This window comes from Schistocerca americana, chromosome 4, assembly GCF_021461395.2.
Source record: "Schistocerca americana isolate TAMUIC-IGC-003095 chromosome 4, iqSchAmer2.1, whole genome shotgun sequence".
Lineage (NCBI taxonomy): Eukaryota > Metazoa > Arthropoda > Insecta > Orthoptera > Acrididae > Schistocerca > Schistocerca americana.
In genome coordinates this window covers 658,160,818-658,178,605 of record NC_060122.1, presented here as the reverse complement: position 1 = coordinate 658,178,605, position 17,788 = coordinate 658,160,818, and the positions used below count along the sequence as shown (strand labels likewise).

The following is a 17,788-nucleotide window of genomic DNA, read 5'->3' as shown; positions in this document are numbered from 1 at the left end:
ATATTCTGGGTTAACTCCTCACTTAAACCAAAGTATCAATTCCACAAAAGAAAGCAATTACATTTGTGTGTGGGATTCATACACATCATGTTCCAGTCTTCTGTTATGCAGATGTGAATATCAACCACACTCTCACATTACATTTATTCACCTGTGAAATATGTTATCAACAGTCGATATGAGTTTGAGAGTAACAGATATATTCACAAGAACAACATTAGAAGGAAACAGCGATTTGCATTACCGTTTAATAAATATAGCTTTGACACAGAAAGAGGTGAAACATGCAGCGATAAATCTCTTTGACAATTTATTCACAGGAAAAGGTTACTGATAGGCAACAGAAATGTTTCTAAACGTAGAGTAAAGAAGTTTCTCTTTGATAACTCCTTCTACACAAACCAGGCATTATTGAATATAAATACCTGGTAATTTTTACTCATGACGCTTATCGGAAATATGATCTATGGAACAAGTAAATAACTAATTAATTTAAGCAGATATGTGAATGTACAACTTATTTTTAAACATCATATATTGCAAAAATTGCAAAATTTTCATACACACTAAATTGTCATTTATTATATATATATATATATATATATATATAAAATTATGTAAAGGATCAAACCTCAAAGCAGTTAGGTCTTTCGTTAGAAGTGACACTAGCATCGATATCTCTGTCGTTACATTACCATACCATTACAATTGTGTCGTAGAAAAGCTATTTACAGCTCTGCCTTTTGTATCCCCTTTAATTCTGCTGAAGTTAGTTATTTTGCTTTCCAAATAGCAAAATCAGTCCCCTGCCTTTAGTGGCTTGTTTCTTAGTCTAAGTTCCTCAGTATAACACGATTTTCTTTGACTGCACTCCGTTATCCTTGTTTTGTTTTCAGCGATATTGATTTTATAATTTCTTTTCAAGACACTATCCACACCGTTCAATTGATCTTTCAGGTTCGTTCCTAAACTTTCATTCCCTTTCCAGAATTCTCCTTTCTTGGGTTCTGTATTTCAATTGCTAAAAACGGAACGCTTATAGAGTCACGCTGTTATTCGTCTGTTAGTCTGTCCGTCTGTCCGACTATTAAAAATCCTTTTTCTCTAGAACGAGTAGACATATCATGTTAAAGTTTATGTCACATACTAAGATCTACGATCCCTTTGAGGTGTAAAAAAATTAAAGCTTCTAAGTCAATGCAGTCAGAAGATACGGCTATTTATGTCACATATTTTGATACTCGGAAACTCATTCATCAAAGTCTATGGAGTACTTCCCGTTGGGCCAGAGCCATGAGATTTGACAAGAAGCCCATTTGCGCAGTACACTCAAAAGCAAAAAAAACTAAATTAATTTCTAATTATATTACACAAAAAAGTATTTTTGTCATTTGTATCCAACTGTCTGTCCGTCCGTCCGTCTGTTAAGATCCTTTTTTCTCCGAAATTGATAGAAATATCAAATTGAAATCCATCTCATATACTGCAGTCTATGGTCCCTTGGTAGTATAAAAAATCTTAAGCTTATACGTCAATACGGTCCAGAGATAGGACCATTTATGTCACATACTTTGATACTCGCAAACTCACTCATCAAAACCCTTGGGAGACTCCTCGGTGACCTAGAATCATGAAGTGAGAAGCAACAAGGTTTCACAGAGCAAACAAAGGGAAAAATCCGATATTGTTAATTTGTAATTTTATCACACAAAAAATATTTCTTTTTTCATTTGTTATACCACTTCAAACTTGAAATTAAAAGTTTCTCGAAAGTCTTGCTATCGATGGGACCGATATCTTGACAGTACCGATGTCGATAACAGGCAAAAATAGTCAATACCCTCCATTCTCGGAATGGATAAACTGTTGGTATACCCACATTAAGTTTGTACGGCACCCTCAGTAGGACTCGCACATGGCCAATTATTCCCTTTTCTGCTTTCCCAATGTAAAGAATGAATAAAAGTGGGGATAAGCTACAAACCTATGTCACTCTCTTCTCAACTAATGCTCCCTTTCATGTCATTTGTCTATTGCAACTGCAGCTCGTTTTAGTACAAGCTATAGCTAACTTTTTGCTCCATGAATATTACCTCCTAATACCTTCCAAATCTTAAAGACTGTATTACTCTTAAAGTTTTTTTTTTTTCCAAACCATCAAATGCTATGTGTTTGTAAGTACGTGACCTAAATAAAACATTTCGTAGTGAATCTGAACAGTTCTGTAAAGAAAGAACGTAATATAGACCAGTCCATTAAACTGTGAAATCACGGTTGTATTCCGAGTGTTGTAAAGCAGTTGCCACGTCTGTGCCTGTGTGGCAGTCAGTATTTTGACGGTTGTGCCCTGTGTGAACGACAACAGCAACTGAAAACAATTAGCTGCCAATTAGTTGTTTCGTAAATTACAGCAAAGAGATACTGAGAGATTGGAAGCAATCCAGCCACAGGGAAACCACGACTGACGTGAGTGTACGTCCTTGAGCGGTCACTAGGCTGTAGAACAAGTTCCTGTGAAAGCACAATGTTTTCCTGCATAAGAATCGAGGTCGACAATGCTTATCATCGGTCAGACGAGAGTGAGTGCTTGAATAACCAGGTTGTTTAGGACTGTGGCTGCGTTGCCAGCTACGACTGACAGTGCAATTCGCAGACTCCTTCATTGAGGCGCTGGATATCCACAAGGCCAGTGGTAAGTGCATTTCTCAGCACGCACTGCGAAAAAAATAGAGTTAACATTACGTAAAACATTTCGTAGTGAATCTGAACAGATCTCTAAAGAAAGAATCTAATGTAGACCAGTTGTTCTCGCTGTGTGTATTGTCCTCTTCTACAAGTCTCCCAATTTTTTTTCCTTCTCCGCTTCTTCATATTCGCTTCAACATAGTATATTCACTGCTTTATTGGTATTCTTAACTGTCTTGTTCAATTTGTCCTACATTCATAAACTTTTTTGTCTTCCAGCGTCGATCCTAAGAACGAGTTCAAGCCAGGAAATTCTCTTACTTTATATGGATGTTAAAATATAGCACCTTGTACAAGATTGGCCAACTCAGCATGTGTTCTAGATCTCCAAGTGCCATTACTATCCTGAACTCCCCCATATTATTATGCAAGGAACTTTGCGTTCAAATATTATTTGCTTCTGCTCATCAGTAGTCGTTAACGTCCAGGTTTCATATCCATAGGTTACAGCTGCACTGATAGTGGTCTTGTATTTTTACAGTTTAAAAGTTTAACCTGTATAATATTTACGAGGCCTGTAACTTCTTAAACGTGTGGCAACATCCGCTTTAGATGCGTGATTTCATTTCAGCTGGCATGGAATTTGTGCTATTAGTGTTAGATCTCATTTATTCAAATTCTGCATGGGTTCAGAAATTGAAATTTGCTACTAATAATCTGTCCAGATTTTTTACTGAGTGAGCAACATGTTCTTGCTCTCCATTTCATTGGCTTCCTTCAGCTCCTTCACTGTTTCATGTAATGATGCTCCTCTCGGCTAATAATTACTACATCATCGGCTTACGCACATACCTGAGAAAGCTTTATGCGTATGTAACCAGATCTTTGGAGCTTCGGAAGAGCTGCTTCGAAGGTCAGATTGAATGTAATTATACAAACGGCGTCGTCTTGCCTTAATTCCTTAATTATGGTGAACCAAACACTTTTCCGTCCACTCGCACTGCAACCCTGCAACCAACCAGTGTTGCTTGGACGAGTGAGACATACTTAGATGGCATATCCAGTAATAGTCCCGTTTTACGTCGATGGATTTTGACCAAACTCTTTGGAATGAGAAAATTCTATCCGTTACACTCACCTTGGAAAGTCAATAAAACGATTTTTTTTTCCTTTTTTTTTTGTCTCCCAGTCAGAGTCTGTTGAACTGGGTGAATTTCACAACAATTTAACCTCCAAAACACATCCATCTACATAAATACTTCGTAAACCACTGTGCAATGCATGGCGGAGGTTAATTCGCACAAAAACAAGAGATTTTCTGTTCTATTCCATTTATGAACGAGAGGAAATGATAGGTATCTCTGTACGTGCCCTAGTCTCTCTTACGAGTGAACATCACCAACTTGACCTCATATTTTAAGAAGGAAAACCACATTTGCAACATACCTGTCCCAACAATAGATCACACATGAAAATTTGGCCCTTAATTTTGATAGTACGCAGTTATGACGCCGTGCGTACAACTTTTAAATATGCAACAGCACAGGTTCTGCGTCACTCGCTCCACCCCACTGCAGCCTACTAAAGCGCAGGCGCGAATTTCTGTCTGTACATCTGTAAATGTTCCTTGCTGACATCTCTAGAAGATGTGGCGACTGCGAAAATGTTGTCCGCACGAAGCAAACTTTGCTTGAGTTCGGCTCTTTTAAAAGCACAGACAGAGGTGACAGCAAGTGTCCATCTCCTGACACCATTGGCCTTATTGTTTAGCCGAGCGTCGTGTTACTGTAGACGTCTTTCGTCCCTTTCTAGGCCAGATATCGACCGGAGGCAATTTCTAAATTAAACCCGCTCTGATCCAAATTGATTGAAACGAATACCGGAATGTTTCCCTTGGAGAGCTCATGAACGATATCTTTCTGTGTCCTCGCCCTACCCGACCTTGTGCTCCGTCTCTGATGACCTCTTCTGAGACTGAACGTTAGATCTTAATCTACTTATTTATCTAGGCATAAGCTTTGAAAAATACAAAGCTGACTTTATTCTGGTTCATGAGCAATAGCAGCCACCAACTTCTTTCATTTCTGTTTGTTTCTCATGACTCGTTTACAGAAATAAAATGGTGCATAAAATCACCTTGGTACTTTTTAGAACACTTCGAACGTTATTGTAGACTTGACTGTCATATTTCCTTTTGATTAGCGGAACAGTTCTTTCTGATTAATTCTTCATACATACTGTATTGTGCACTTTTATAAACTATATTCCATACACTTTCAGTTGTCGATAGTTCAATTCCATCATGTACACTTCCTCCATGTCTTCCATTTCAGCAGTAGTCTGGGGTTGCCTTCGCGTGGGCAGCCTCTGAAATTCAGTCTCCCTTGTCTTAGCTACTAAAAATAAACGAACACACTTAATAACATTCAGCAACTTGACTAAATGTCCATTGACGATTGAGAGCTAATTGCAAAGAATTTTACAACGATCAGAGATTAGAGCTCACCTACTTGTGTTAAACATAGAGTATAAATATCTCTGGAGTGAGCATTCAGAAGCGCAGAATTGATTTTCTGTTGTCGACATACGTTGCCACAATGGTCACGTGATCTCGGGACGCCGTAGATTTGTCCGACATTTGTCCTATAAATTTTGAATGTTGTCATATCGCTAGTAAAGACAGATTCCATTCGTAAGTGCTGTGGACTTAGCATAGACGTGTTGCAGGCACCATAGCAGTTTACGTCTGATATTTGAAATAATTTGGGCTCTTAGCTTTGAAGAGCAAAATGAACGAGCATGACGTCACAGAAGCTTCACGTCAGCATGTATTTACAATGTCTTTCACAACGAGTTAAAATTTCATAGAGTGGCTGAGATACTAGTTACAGCGCTCCTAGCGGCAACCAACGCTAACTCGGCCGCCATGTTCTCCTTAGTCAAAACATTAGGAAAGCGTTACTGTTGCTTGTGTTGGAAGTGTGTCAGCTGTTGTGATATTACTGCAATATTTAACTTTTCTAGTTGACTTTTTTGTTACAAAATATAAAGTCAACATGCCTGCAGTGTGTTCAGCGTTCAACTGCACAAATCGCAGCGATAAAACAACAAATATTTCATATTATAAGTAAGTATATTAGTACCGAAATACGACACACGTTTTTTAATGTTTATTAAAGAGTCATTTGCATTGGAACTGTAATTATGCTTAAGACAAATGCAGGAAAGTAATTTATTTATCATTGATTACAGATTTCCTTTAAAAGATAAGGAAATTACAAAAAGATGGGTTATAAATATGAAGCGAGAAAACTGGTTTCCTACTACAGCCAGTTAGCTCTGTTCAGCTCATTTTGAAGAGAAATATATGTACCACACAAATGTCCAGAGGCGCCTTTTGTCAAAAGCAGTACCTACTATCTTTAACTTTCCACCACATTTACAAAAGCAAGATAAAGTATTACGACCACAACCCAGAAAGCGAACTTTCGACAATTTGCAAGATAGTGCTGTTACAGTTACATCATTAGCACAAAGTAAGTCAATAATTTAATTTTACTCGGTGTTCTTATTACTTTGAATTACATACTTTCTATTATAATCTTATGGTGTAACTCTGTTATAAACTTATGATGTAACTGCATTCTTTCAGTGCCTGTCGGACCCACATCTGTTTCTGCTGACCACAATTACTGTCTACCAAGCCCTAAGAAGTTGAAAACACAATATAACAGAGTACAAGCTGAGAATGTGCGACTAAAGAAGCGGATAAAGCAAATGAAGCAACTTAGTGTACGACACAAAAGAAGAATAGTGCAGTTACATACTTTAGTTGCTGGTTTGAGAAGAAGGCTATGTAGTTCAGTTTCTGATGCGTTAAACAGTGAACATGTAGTTGGTTTGTTGAAGGAGCTATTGGAACTTCAGTGCAGTGCTAAAGTATGCCATTATTCTCAGCAAATAAGGAAATTTGCCCTGACCCTGCACTTTTATTCTGCCAAGGCATACACCTACTTACGAAAAATTGTCAAATTACCCCACCCAAGAACGCTTCGCCTTTGGGCAATGTCAGTGGGTGGCCATCCAGGTTTTACTGAGGAGGGTTTCACTAAAATTGCCTCTGAAGTTGAGAATAGCACAACCCAAATTTTTGCAACATTGATGTTTGATGAGATGGCTATTAAGAAGGACCTTGTTTGGGATGGGGAAAAACTAAGAGGCTATGTTGATTTTGGGGAGGGTGGCATAGAAAGTGATGATAGCGAGGAAGCAATAGAGGCTCTTGTGTTCATGGTCACAGCACTAAACAGAAATTGGAAAATTCCTGTGGGTTATTGTTTAGTTCACTCCCTGTCTTCTACTGTAAAGCTAAATTTGGTACAACAGTATCTCCGAAAACTTGAAGACACTGGTGTTACTATAGTAGCTGTGGTTTGCGATGGTACTGCCACAAATAGATCTTTAATGGCAAATTTAGGGATCAGATGTGATGAACAGGGAGCACAGTGTTGGTTTCCCCACCCTTCAAATAATGATATGAGGGTATTTTGCATGTTTGACACAGCTCACATGCTAAAGCTGGCACGTAATTTACTTGCAGAAAAGAATTTTTTGTTAGATGGTACCATTTCAGGCAGTGATAACATAATTAAATGGGAATATTTCAAAAAGTTTGTGGACTTGCATGAAAGGGAAGGTTTGCATGCTGCAAATAAACTTAGGAGGCAGCACATTCTGTACCATACTCAAAAAATGAAAGTGGCTTTGACAGCACAGACCCTTGGCAATTCTGTTGCAAATGCCATGTTGTTCTGCAAAGATTTAGTCATTAAAGAATTTTATGGGTGTGAGGCAACAGATAAATATATCAAAATGTTAGACAGTGCCTTTGATTTATTAAATTCTTGTCACACAATGGGCAAGGGCACTAAGGCACCGATTTTCAGAGGGAACAGAGACACAGTCTGTAAAAGGATCAATGAATACATTAAGTATTTCAAGTCTTTAAAGCTTTCTGATGGAAGTCCTGTTATTCTGTCTAACAGAAAAATGCCGTTGTATGGACTTATGCTGAATTTAATGAGCATAAGGCAAATTGCAGAATTGTATGTTTGGAAAGAAAATGCAGAGCTCAATTACATTTTGACCCGTAGAACAAGTCAAGATAACTTGGAATTATTTTTCTCCAGCATTCGTAGTAGAGGAGGAAACAGAAATAACCCAAATGCTGTGCAGTTTAGATCAGCATACAGGAAATGCTTAATTGCACAGATAGAAGGTTCTGAAAATGGCAATTGCCAAGAATCAAATACTAGTATGCTACCTCCTGCTACCGTTCCATCACTTCCTTTTGCTAAGGTAAGCCCTGCAGCTGTAGACCATGATTATGTGCCAGATTATGCCTCACTGAGTATGTACTCAGAATATGTCATTGAGTACATAGCTGGAAGTATAGTGAGACAGGTGACAAACAAAATTAACTGTACTGACTGCTTAGAAGTTATTTTTGCTTGTATTGAGGCTAAAAGAACTGGATTGATTGCAGTGAAAGATGTGAAAACCAGTTTAATCACTCCAGCTAATGATGATGTTAAACTTTGTAATGTTGCTGAGAAGGTTTTCACAAATAATGAGGACATAATCCTGAAATGTCAGAAAAACGTTTTGTTGAGATTCCAGACAGAAGTGTTGCAATTGGTGAGAGGCTCCTTATTTATAAACAATGAACATCTTTTTACAGAAACTGAATTTGATGAAGAAACCCATTATGTTAAACTGATAAAACTGCTGCTCAAACATTATTTTGTATGTCGAATAAATCACTTATGCAAATCAAAATCATCTGAGCAGAGAGGTAAAGTTGTGAGACAACTATACACGAAGCTTATTTTATTTAAAGGTCAGTGAAAAGACTGAAAAATACGAATATCAGTTAAAACATTGTAAAAATTAAATGTAAATAAATTATTTTACCTTTCTTGTAGATTATTATTATTATTGAATTACTATACTTGTGTTAACTACTTGTAACACAAATTTCAAATAATATTCTCGTTCACAGTGTACTGGTTTTTGAGGCTTTGACTGTTTACTTTGAAATAGCGACAAAAATATCGCATTTCTGCTCCCGTTACTGTTTCTAATAGTTAACCACAGCATGTTTAGAAGTTTCACCGTAATATTCTGGTGGTACCTGCGTTAATTGCATTAATTTATGGGCAACAAGTAACGTTATAGTGGATGGACAGACTTATTTGAGTTGTCTTGTAGTGTTATCTGCATCGAAAAGTTTAGCCATATTTCGACAAAAACATCCCTTTTTGCTGTCAGTGTACACTGAAATCACTGCTGTCTATTGCTTGTTTTAGAAAAAATAAAGCTAGTATGGGCTATTTCAAGTAAGTCAAACGCAGTTACAAGGGGGCGGGACACAGCAGACGAATGCCTTGACTAAAGAAAACATGGTGGACAGAATTTCAATTGGCTTCAAACATGGCGGACCTATAGCCATTAGCCACTCTATGAAATTTTAACTCATTGGTCTTTCATGTCACATCTCGTCAAGTCGCTTAACACAGTACTGAACGGCGAAATTGGGGTTTTGAGTGACCATCCCTAATATGCATAAAATGTTATAGTATCAGAACTGAGGAGCTAACAACGACAAAATTTGTCAATGGCCGAAGCAAACTTTATAACCTATGTTCTTGATCAATTATGTTTGGTAAATTACTGAGAAGTGAGACAACGTTTCAAAACATCGACAGTTATTTACTAGGGAAAATATGTACATTCTTACACATCAAAGAAAGCTTCAAACGAATTAATGAAGCCTGTTAAACTTATCCATTACGTTTTTTCTTACGTAATTGATAACGTCATAAACAACTGTTTTTACTCCTTCATTAAAGCTGACTTTCTTGCTTAAAATGTCATGTGGTGGGGTTTGCTTCGTCTACTTATGTTCTTATACATATACATTGTGGGCGTCAGCGCCGTTGTATTATTGTAAAACCTAAATAACTTTTCGCCTTCAGATATACGATCTCGGTTGTGTAAGAAAATGGATAAAATATCCCAGTCGTCATGGAACATCTCCAATCGGTCACTAAAACAAATCGCTATTATAAAATAAAGATTACAAAGGTGCAGCAGTACAAAATCCACTATTATAAGGAGAATGAGCGCGACGAAAATAGGTTAACTTAAGATGTTAACAGACTGGTACGGTTAAAATTTTCTTCCCGAGAAGCCTTGACGTACCGTGAAATGACGTGACGTTCCGTTGACGACCTGTGCGAATACTTCCATTCGAAAGTTATTGTAGAATGTTTTGGTGTTATGTGACGAGACGTGACGTTATCTGATGGCGGACGCGAATTGGCGCTAAACAATCGACGTCGTCCCTAGATCACGTGACAATTCCAGTTTAATGTTGACAACATGCGCAGGACGCAATGCTCACTCCAGAGATATTTCTAATCTGTGGTATTAAACACAAATAGTACGCACACAGTTCGACAAAGCAGTTCTGTAGATCAAACTGACTCTTGACTTATGTTATTCCTAAACATACAGTAAAAGAAAAACTTGATCTATGTCTACATCATCGGTGTACCAAGCCGAGAAATGTTCACCTTCTCCTAATAAACCTACGATGTTGTAACAGCGTTACCGGCTTTCACTGAATGCCGTCTTTGCCTCTGCGTCTCTGATTTTGAACGATTGTTGTACTGTCGAAACAACTGAAACATTTTTGCAGGGAAAAATATTTCGCGTTGGTGCTAACGAAGGACACAAGGCGGAGATAACGCGAGCAGCGCAGGACACCTTCGACTTGACAGTTGTTTGCTTACGGACGCTGCGTGTGTCTTTTCCCCATTACGTTACAGTAGTTCCGTCACTGTTTGCGTGCTGTCTGGCTGTCACCCAAGGCTAGCCTCCTTGTTGTCGTTACGAGACACGTACTGATCAGTAGATCCTGTCTCAGTACTTAAGATGTCGTCACATTGCACACGTGGCATAGAAACAGCAATTAAAATGAAGACTTTTCAAAAGATTTTGGAGTGATCTCTCAAGTTTTCTCGACGCGAATTATTAATGGCGTGTTTTCCGGTGTACAACCAAGTTGTCGATTCTATTTTATGCACAATACAAAATGAAATGAACGACTCGACTCTTCGCCCTAAGGCACACCATTAAGGAAGTGGATCGTTTTTCTGTGCAGAACTTATCTGCCTCTCTGTATGGATTTCATAAGAGATTCTCGACAAAGAAATCCATACGAGGCCTTACAAATGATGTCCTAGCAGAGATAAAAATAAAAAAATTATGCAGCGAAGTATATTCCATGACCCTTCCAAAGGCTTTTAAGTGAGGCACACAAAATTCTACTAGGCAAACTAAAATGTTACATGTTAATGACATACCTCTTGTACGACTTGAGGGTTACCATGACAACAGAGAGCAGAAACCCACGTGGGAAGACCGTGACAGGTTGGTTGGTTGGCTGATTTGGAGGGAAGGGGGCCAAACAATGAAGCCATCGTTCCCATCGGATGAGGAAAGGATAGGAGAGGAAGTCGGCCGTGCCCTTTCAAAGGAACCATCCCGGCATTTGCACAAATCGATTTAGGAAAATAACCGAAAAGTTACATCAGGGTGGCCGAAAGCGGGTTTGAATTGTCGTCTTCCTGAATGCGAGTTCGGTGTCCTAACCACAGCGTCGCCTCGCTCGGTCTCACAGACATGAAATTGACTTCAGGACGAGGAATACATGTGTGGTTCCACAAGGATCGATACTGGATACACTCTTCTTCGTAATCGTCATAAATAACATTTCAGAAACTTAATAAAACAGCCAAACTCAGTTTTACCAGACACCACCCAGATGATAGCTCGACATGCCTATAGCTGATTCCCAGGAAACAAGTTAAGTCTTAATCTCACAAAGACTTAACTTCTTCAATTTAAAATAAGCATAAGTGTCTTAATAGCAGCAGAAGTAGACATTAATGGTTATACACTAAACGAAATTCTGTGTGTAAAATTTCGAGGAGACCAACTTGGCAACAAATTAAAACGACATCAACACATAGATAAATTAACGAACAAGCTCTGTTCATCAAATTTGCACAGAATTCAAAACAGGGGCAACAGAAACGAAAATAGCTATACATAATTGATTGAAAATTCATACAGTACAACAGGTATTTAAATATTGGTGTTTAACTAAAGGTATTTAAACCATTAAAATGCAAAACTGAACGAAAAGTCCGACAGTCCGCCGTAGCTGTATCTGTTTAAGTCGGTTAGAGACCCACACAATCGTCTTTGCAACTCTTGAGTTGCATCTTGTGGTGTATATGTGTGCAGATAATGGGGAAATGACGTCATCTGAAATATCTTAAAGTATTGAGTGAATAGGCTTAAACGAGGAAGAAAATATTATGCATCTAGGTAGGAAACTGGGTGTGGATCACTTACGCCCCCCCAAAGAACAGGCCCATACGTATTTAATAAATAAGATTTGTAGTTCATGGAGAGCAGGGTACCCGCGTGGTCAGAGGCGCCTTGACACGGTTCGCGTGGCTCCCCCCGTCGGAGGTTCGAGTCCTCCCTCGAGCATGGGTGTGTGTGTTGTCCGTATAGTAAGTTAGCTTAAATTAGATTATATAGTGCGTAAGCCTAGGGAACGATGACCTCGGTAGTTTGGTCCCATAGGAACTTACCACCACCACCAGTAATTCCATACCAAAAGAAGGTTGCTTAGAAATGAGAAATAAGTAGCAATTTGTAAATGTTCATCTCAGCAACATTTTCTTTTATTCCGATTTTGGCCGTCTAGGGACCGCGTTAAACAACTATTTTTCAATGTACATTTCTCCTATTGCGCTCCTCCTCTTTTCTCTTCTGCCAATATGTCTTCATCCTCTCTCTGTGCTGCTCCCTTCGGTCTTCTGTCCACACAGTTCCTCCAGTTCTTCTCTTCTTCACTTCAAATCCTTCAAAATGTTGAATTTTGTCTCTCATTAAGTCTCTGTTGTTTATATCATCTTCTCCTATACCCATCTCCTCTAAGTCTGCTTTGACTTCTTTGAACCAGGTAATTTGGGTTCTGGGGTTCTTGTCAAAAAACATTATTACATTAGTATCACCTAGGTTTAATTTGTATATAATACAGAGAGCCGAGCCTAACAGTAGGCTTGGCGACCGCAGTTCCTGAGCAGAGCACTAGCAGCACGCTTCTCGTATCTACCGTGCTGCCGGTGTCAGCTGCTTTCCTTAACCACCTCAGTACCTGGACGGCAGCCAGCGCACACGCTCCGACAACACACATGACGCCTCGTAACTTGTGTTGCCAGTTGCTACGATTATTAAGATGTTTGTAACAAACACACATAAGCGTGTTAGCTTTCGGTAAATCTGACCTCAGCATAAACTTCTTCCTTTCGATCACTGGTGCCTCCCAAAATGTGTTAAAAATAATTTTTCGGTGTATTTCAAAATATAAATTTTATTAGTTTTCATCACTTTTATTTAATTCTCCAGCCACTTCAGGTGATTTTCCTTGAGGCGAATTCCGGGATGGTTCCTTTGAAAGAGCACGGCCGACTTCCTTCCCCATCCTTCCCTATTTCGATGACCTCGCTGTTTGATCCCTTCCCGCAAACCAACCAATCAACGAACTCCAGGTCCTAATATTTTCCTGGATGATGTTTACGAGTGTCATTTTCTGTTGTTTGACGTAGACCGACAGGAACACATTTTAATAAAAAAATGGTTCAAATGGCTCTGAGCACTATGGGACTTAACATCTAAGGTCATCAGTCCCCTAGAACTACTTAAACCTAACTAATCTAAGCACATCACACACATCCATGCCCGAGGCAGGATTCGAACCTACGACAGTAGCGATCGCGCGGTTCCAGAATGAATCCCCTAGAACCGCTCGGCCACAGCGGCCGGCAATCAAAGTTATGAAAATTCGTGATTTTAACACAGGTTAGTCCCGTTTTGTGCAGTTGTTCCAAGTTACATGTGAACTGTCCTCTTCATTTTAGTTACTGCTTCACTGCTTTTTTAATCAAGGATCAGTTTCTGATTCCCAGTTAATTTCCTTCATATTTTGCTGGATTTCATAATTAATTATGGTTTCTATCAACTGAGGAGGACTGAGAACTTTGCCTAACCACGGCAACGATTACTCTGAGGCATTCTGTAACTCTCTATACCATATGACATAGCATTCTTAAGTAACCTTCTCTTGGTATGAAATTACAAATTTTATTTATTAAATATGTATAGGCCTTACTTACTTAGTTTCCTAACTAGATGCGTAATATTTTCTTCGGTGTTTAAGTCTGATCACTCAGTACCTTAAGATATTTTAGACAACTTCATGTCCCCATTATCAAAGCGTTAATTTATAAAATTTTCAGATATACACCAGAACATGCAACTACAGCGGATTATTGGACTTTTCATTCAGATTTGTATTTTAATAAGTTTAACTCTCCTGGTTTGTAAATTAAAGGGAGCACCTGCTGTACTGTATGAATTGTCAGTCATTTATGTCATCAAGTTCAGTTCTCAGTAGTCAGAAATATCCCTCACTGAGTTGACCTAAAGACAGAAGTGCTAGATTATCTCCCACATTTTCTGTTCGTATTGTTTTATGGAAGTATCTTATTGGGCAATGTAAAAGGTAAAGTATGTGCTGAATGGCCAACACCAGGCTGTTGCCCTGAGCGCAGGTAGAGTGCAGCCTTCCTTTTCCACGGCACTAAGCGGGGAAGTGCGGCAGACCAGTCACCTTGGGCCTTTTGCCCCGGAAACATCGCCAATTCTCATCTGTTAACGCCATGAATGGACCTGGTGACACCCTGGAGTGACTGGAACAAGTAAAAATTTCCACTCATCTCCAGGATAGAACCCAGGAGCTCCAGGGCCGGTCTCTAGTGCTGGATCCACTGTACCACCACAGCCAAAGTCTACCTATAGTAAATAAAGTCTTTATTCAACAGAAGAGCACATTAGGGATATTGTGTAAAGGAGCATAATAATACATCACGCAGAGGCCCTTTCACGGATGCTGGAAACTACTGCACTCACTCTCCAGTACATTTACTACTACATGTTTTTATTGCTAATGATAAAATCGGTGCAACCGAATTGTGTTATACACAGTCACAAAAAAAATCATTTTCATGTAGTTTTCACCTCCTTTTCTAAGACTGAGAGTTGACTTTGTACTCTCATACAAACATATAAAGAAACCACTAAGCAAAATAGGCGTAACTTCACATATCTTTAGCCATTCCTTCGAATAATTATCTAATTAGGCAGATTTAATGATTGGAAATTCCTGTCAACTACTTGCGAAGCAACAGTGTTTGCTTTAAAGCTGCACGACAAGTGGTAGTGTCTCTTAAACATGTCTCTTTGACGTCGTACATCACTATTTTCTTTGAAATATACACTGAGGGAAAAAACCGCAACATCAAGAAAATAATTAATTTAGAATATTGAAATTTTGAGATTACTTTTGTCTAGGTAACATATTTAACTGATTAACATTGCAAGAGCACAGACTCCGTCAGTGCGAGGTAAACCATTGCAGATGTGAGATGCTGGTACATTAATAACTGGCGTAACTGCTATTATGTTGATTGCAAACGTGTATCCATTGTATTGTACAGGTGCCGGGTGTCAGTTTGTAGTGTGGCGTTTGATGCCTCTTGCACTTGGTCGTCAGTACACGGATGGTTAATGCTGTTTGAAGACGACGCTGGAGTTGTCGTCCGTTGACGTCCCGTATCCCGTATGTGCTTGGATAGAGAATTATCTGGTGATCGAGCAGGTCAAGGCAACATGTCGACACTCTGTAGATCATGTTGGGTTACAAAAGAAGTATGTGGACGAGAATTATCGTGTTGGAAAACACCCCTGGAATGCTGTTCATGAATGACAGCACAATAGGTCGAATCAGCAGATTGACGTACAGATTCGTAGCCATGGTGCATGGGGTAACCATGGGTCGCCCCTGCTGTTATACGAAATCGCACCCCACACCATATCTCCTGATGCAGGTCCAGTACTCTAGCACGCAGACAGGTTGGTTGCAGGCTCTCAGCCAGCCTCCTTCTAACCAACACACGGCCATCACATGTAACAAGGCAGAACCAAATTTCATCAGAAAACACAACAAACCTCCACCCTGCCCTCTAATGAACTCAAGTTTGACACCACTTATGTTGCAAATGGCGGTGGTTGTGGTCAGTGGAATGCACGCTACGGGGCGTCTGGCTCACAGATATCCTTGAAGTAACCAATTTGCTACAGTTCAGTGTGTCACTGTGGTGCTAACTGCTGCTCATTGCTGGTGCAGACGCAGTACGATGCGCCAGTGCCACACGCTGCCTGCCAAGTATTCTGCAGTATTTCAGAAGGAACGTCCAACCTCTAGTAACCTAGTTACACAACCTCGTTCAAACTCAGTGATGAGTTGATGATGGAGTCTTTGTCGTCTTAAAGGCATTCTTGACTAACATCAGTTCACCACGTCGAGTCTCAAAGGTAACTAACCGCTCACGACTAGTGATGGGGAGCTCGTGAATGAGTCGTTCAAATGAACGCTTCACTCCAGTGAAGTGTGAACTAACCACTCAATTTCAATGAACTGGTACTTCAAACTCTTCACAGATAGCACACTCCACACTTTTTTCTAGTTCACTCACTCTCTTCCCCTCTCCCTCTCCCACTACATCGGCGCTACGTCACTCATTCTCCCTTCACTTCAGTCCTCCCTCTACTGCCTGTCGACGAATCGCGCGGCGAAATACTCTTAGAACAACAGTTGCACTTTGCTTTCCCATCACCTAAATCGGCGAAGAAATCCCAAATTTCACTACTTTTACGCGATCGCGAGTTGCTAGCCATTGTATAAGCGTGAATAAACACAAAAACTGCTTTCCGAATAAAATAAAGAGGGAGTTTACCTGAAATGGTACCAATGACTACAGGTGACAGTTTACGTTTTGAATTTTGAGGGTTATTACTCTCAACAAAAATAAAATCTACAAGAAAACTTCTGAATAATTACTTAACGTAGGTATATAGACTCTGTGACAGTGGTAAACATACTCATTCTATTTTGTAGTTTTCAGTCCATGAATACAACAAATAAGGTTTCACTTGGCAGATAAAGACGTTTTTGGGCGCTTCGTGAGAAAATGTCGAGCTTCATTAAACGTAATACCTTCTTTATATGTGACAGGCTTCTCTGTTTATCTTTCCTTTGTCCCCTTCGACCATGCTCTGTTCAAGTTAACTCTACGCTGTAAATGTGTAAAACGTTGCGTGCACGTTACTGCATAGTTCGGCCATCTGTTGGTAAACTTATGAAGTATTACGAAGCTTTATTGTACGAGCGAGGCGATGCCAGCGTAGCCGCGGCTGAGCGGCGAACTGGGCAACTTCGCCAGGCTTCCGTACTTCATGAATGAACTACTTCATTTGAACGCTTCACGGCAAAGAGTGAAATGAATGAAGTAGTTCACGGGAATGAACGAGTTCGACCCATCTCTACTCACGACTGTTACAGTGTGTTGAAACGTCCCCTTAGAACAATTATACATGACTGTGCTTAAACTGACACACAATATTTTTTAGCGCAACGCAATCTGACTTTCAAAAATCCCTACAAAAGAATGGCCCTGACTAACATTAACCCATACCTTTCACAAATCATTTACCTCACAAAAATCTTCGTTACTCGAACTACTGCAATACAGCGAGCGCCACTACTGCCAGCTAAATAAAAGATTCAAACTACGGAAGGGACTAACAACTGATAGGCATAGTTAGCAAATGAAAGATTTTAATAGAGAACAAACAATGTATTTACCTTAATAGTCATAATATATATAGCAGTTCATGACATCCATTCTTACAAATTTCAAAACTCCGCCATCTCTCTCCCCACATCCACTACTGCTGGCGGCTCACCTCCAACTGCGCAACGCTACGCGCTGTTAACATCCAGCTGCCGCTGCCCCACACTACGATGGCAGACAACAATGCAAACTAGCCACAGACTGCA

General features: G+C 39.5%; 1 protein-coding gene across 2 annotated transcripts in view; it reads left to right on the top strand.

Moving 5' to 3' along the window:
* The first annotated feature begins 2,598 nt into the window (after positions 1-2,598).
* Positions 2,599-17,788, top strand: part of LOC124612981 (major facilitator superfamily domain-containing protein 10) — a 150,114-nt gene continuing 134,924 nt past the window's right edge. Inside the window, exon 1 of one of the 2 annotated variants that reach the window (XM_047141518.1) lies at positions 2,599-2,692. The gene's annotated coding sequence lies outside the window, so the exon portion shown is untranslated. The remainder of the gene's footprint in view (positions 2,693-17,788) is intronic. The other variant, XM_047141517.1, reaches the window with a different exon arrangement.